The 3635-nt window shown below is 37.7% G+C and overlaps 1 protein-coding gene and 1 long non-coding RNA gene across 2 annotated transcripts in view; one reads left to right on the top strand and one right to left on the bottom strand.

Annotated features, from left to right (window-relative positions):
- The window catches only part of LOC115293161, an 80423-nt gene that overhangs the window by 40079 nt on the left and 36709 nt on the right, over positions 1-3635 (top strand). The window lies entirely within an intron of this gene.
- The window catches only part of FGF10 (fibroblast growth factor 10), an 84757-nt gene that overhangs the window by 53682 nt on the left and 27440 nt on the right, over positions 1-3635 (bottom strand). The window lies entirely within an intron of this gene.

Raw genomic sequence — 3635 nt, 5'->3', positions numbered from 1 at the left:
TTTGTTGTTGTTGTTGTTGTTTAACAACTAAAAGAGCATCACAGAGGATTGTGACTCATTGAGAATTAGGAGACTGTAATAAGGCAGAAATTCCAATAGCTAAGATACAACATTCTCAAGGGAGGAGCCCTTTAACGAATGCTTGTTGGCCAACTTCTTCATCAAACTTCTGCACACTACGAAGGCTCTCAGCACTGCACCACGACTGTGGGGTTCTGGGTAAACACTGGGATGTTTTCCCTTTGGTGTACTGGAATACTGTCCTGGGGCACACGATCTTAAATTAAGAACTATTCTTTGACAATGAGAATTTATAATCAATATTTTCATCCTCTTGGCTCTTTGTTATTTGGCTTAATAAGTAGAGATTTGAAAAAACATACATTAAGCAAACAGAGGGCTACTTGAGTCAAAGTCTCTAAACACCAAAAGGACATTATAGAACACAGACAGCTAGCTGCTTTCTTGCTCTGCTAATAAAGGACTCCCTCCAGATTGTTTATGTAGTGTGCACACACTGTCATCTGATGTGGATTGTGTTGGAAACTTTCAGACATAATTAACCTCAGTAGCCTCGTAATGCAGTTTCACCTAGAATCCACAGCTCAGCCTGTACCCCAGAAGAATCTCACAGCTAGCTCACCCCAGGATTGCAACATTTCATGAAGAATCTGTGATTAAAGCCAGACATATAGACAGTAAGAAACCATGTGGTCCATATTATCTCCACACATCAGTTTTAATGGTACATGCTCTACCCATAAGGACACTAAAAGCTAGTACATTGTATTGCAAATTGATATATCTATTTTAAAAGCCAAGAAAAAAATGAAAATTATGTAATTACTAGGATTAGCTTCCCAAAAATATTCCCAAAATTTCAGAATTACCTGCTCTAAGAAAGACTCTGTTTTTGTGGTACATTTTTTTCTTTCTGTGTGATGCAGTGTACACAGGCCCAACCAAGCCTCCAAACCTCACTGTGCACAAAGGCTCAAGCCTTTCAGGAGTTGATTATGTGTCATCTTATATCCCAGTGAGAGCCCCCTAACAAGATTCAAAGTCTTATAAAGGCAGGGTACCATTGTGTACTTCTTTTGAACCATCCATAGTACGTTGCAGAGCACTTACATTTAGTTTTGTACTCATGAACTTTGACAGTTTTACATAAGGAATTTTTAAGGAAAAATTATATCGACACACATTGGATGGGTCTATGGCAAAAATCAGATGCATATTCAAAGACACTGACATATGACTTTCTGGATCTCCTAGAGAAAATAATCCTTAAACATTGTACTCAGCATTTGTCATTGAACAGCTTTCCAGGGAAATCACAAAACCTTCCACTTTACTAGGGAGGGGAGAAGTCTGGATTAGACGCACGTTCTTTGGGTCAATCGTGCAGACTGCATCAGAAAGAGAGTGTTGTTCATTGGACATTTTAGTAGGGGCCTGTACAACAGCACATGTAAATCATCTGCGTATGGAAGATATTTTTTAATGTTTGATTTTACTTGATCCTTTACTTCCCAAGGTAGCTTGTGCTAGCTAGGTAATGGTAGCCTGGGCTGGAAAACCAAATTCCAACTTGAAAAGATGGGATCTATATTTAGCCCCGTGATTGTTTAGAAAATGCTACCTCCCTGGAATGAATGATCTTTTTGTAATACCTGTATCCTTTTATGAACCCTTAGAGTTAGTCTTGAAATCATCCCAAATCCTCACAGTTATAGAAACCACAAAAAAGGCTTTGTATTGACCAATGTTCATTCAACACATTGACTCATAATGACATATCGTGATTTCATGGGATGACATTTGCCAAAACACATTTGGAGGATTTTAAAGTCCAAATGTTACAATTCATTATTCTACTATAAAGTGACATTATCTTAACCACGTAAGGAATTTTAATTAAAACAGACTTTATTGTTTAAAATATACTTCATTATGTTTAATTAAAACAGACTTTATTGTTTAAAATATACTTCATTATGGAAAGTAGTTTTGAATGGTAAGACATTTAATGTATTAATTGGACTTTCCTTCTGGGACTGACATTTAAGATCTCTGACAGTTTTGATATGCCAGTCTAGCTTTTCCCGTGAATATCTCTCATTCTCCTCCCTATGGCAGCCATTTATTCTGCCAAAAGCATCTGGTCCTAGATCCCTGAATATACAAGTCATAGTTCTAATTTAAGCCATGGCCACCACCTTGAATTTCTTGCCATCTCAGCCACTTTTCTAGATTGCATTCTTCCTTTAAAGAGCATCTCTCAAGTTTTTACCCCCACAGCTTCTTCATGTCTGCCTTTGTATTGACTTTACATACCATTCTGTTTGTGTTCAATGATTAGGACATTGTATACGTTCTTATAATTACCTACCAACTTTGTCTCTTAAATTAGATGGTAAGACTCTTAAGCGTGGGGGATGAGATCTTATATCACTTTGTGTTATCCCTGCAGGAATTCAGTGTTTACAGCACATGATGACAATCAGTATCACTACCACTAAAAGGAGCAAGACACCTCTAGCAACCCTATTACCAACTGACTGATTGTCAAAGAATATTAAGGGCGTGGCTTTGTCTAGAAAATATTCTGTCTTAATGATATTTCAAGATTTGGATCTTATGAGGAGGTCTTATGCTGATGAAAAACATGGGTGAATTGCTAATTTTCTGAACCAAAACGTCTTTTTCTGAATGAACGTTCTCTTAGTTTTCTCATTGATCCAGTAGGGAATACAAACCAAAGTGCCCTGAAGTTTTTATATTAAAAGGTATTGTACTTACAAGCAATAATACAAATTTGTAAATGGAAAGAGTTGTCTGGCAGAGCAACTGTGTCAAGATTATTCTCCAGTGTTGAAATCTTGAATGATGACAATCAGAGTTTGCTAGTTCAGCTAAAAACGGCTTCTGCCGTCCCACAGAAGCTCTCTGGGTTTTCTTAGTTTGTAGTTTATTGCTTTCTGAGTTCAAAAATTTTTTAAGTTGGAGAAATAACAGCTGAGATTTTTCAGACACTCATGAGAGACTTCTATTTTAATGCAGAGGCATTTGAAGGCCACTCCAGGGGTCCACCCATCCCTCTCCTTCCCAGGGGCAGTGTCATAGATTTGAGAATTTTGACAGTCTCCAAGAACTACTGGGTGCATGGAGCTGACCCATAGTGTTAATTAGGAGAGCAAAGCTTGGTGCGTTACTCTGAAAAACCATTGGAGAGTAAGAGTTCCACTCCAGATGACTGATCATCAAATAAGAATTTGGAAGGGGTCAGAGCATCTGGAATTATCTCTCCAGATAATAGCTCTGTTTAGGAGCTGAGCCAGGGAGGAGAGAGAAGTCTGTCTTGCATAGTCTGGCAAAACTTAGAAATATCGGGCTTCTACAGATTCTTTGTGCCTTACAAACTCATTATTATGTTGCACTTAATAAATCTGCATGTGATATTTTCTGTAAGTTTACTTGAAAAATTTCACTGATTTCAGTTTGTCTGCTCAGCAGTTTTGTCATTTCTATTTCCTGAGGACCTAGATGGCAGTTTTTACTGACTTACATCTACATTTGCAAAAGTCTTCTTCAACTACACATGCACACACACACATACAAAACTACCTCCTCCC

This window comes from Suricata suricatta, chromosome 6, assembly GCF_006229205.1.
Source record: "Suricata suricatta isolate VVHF042 chromosome 6, meerkat_22Aug2017_6uvM2_HiC, whole genome shotgun sequence".
NCBI lineage: Eukaryota > Metazoa > Chordata > Mammalia > Carnivora > Herpestidae > Suricata > Suricata suricatta.
This window is presented reverse-complemented; position numbering and strand designations above follow the sequence as displayed.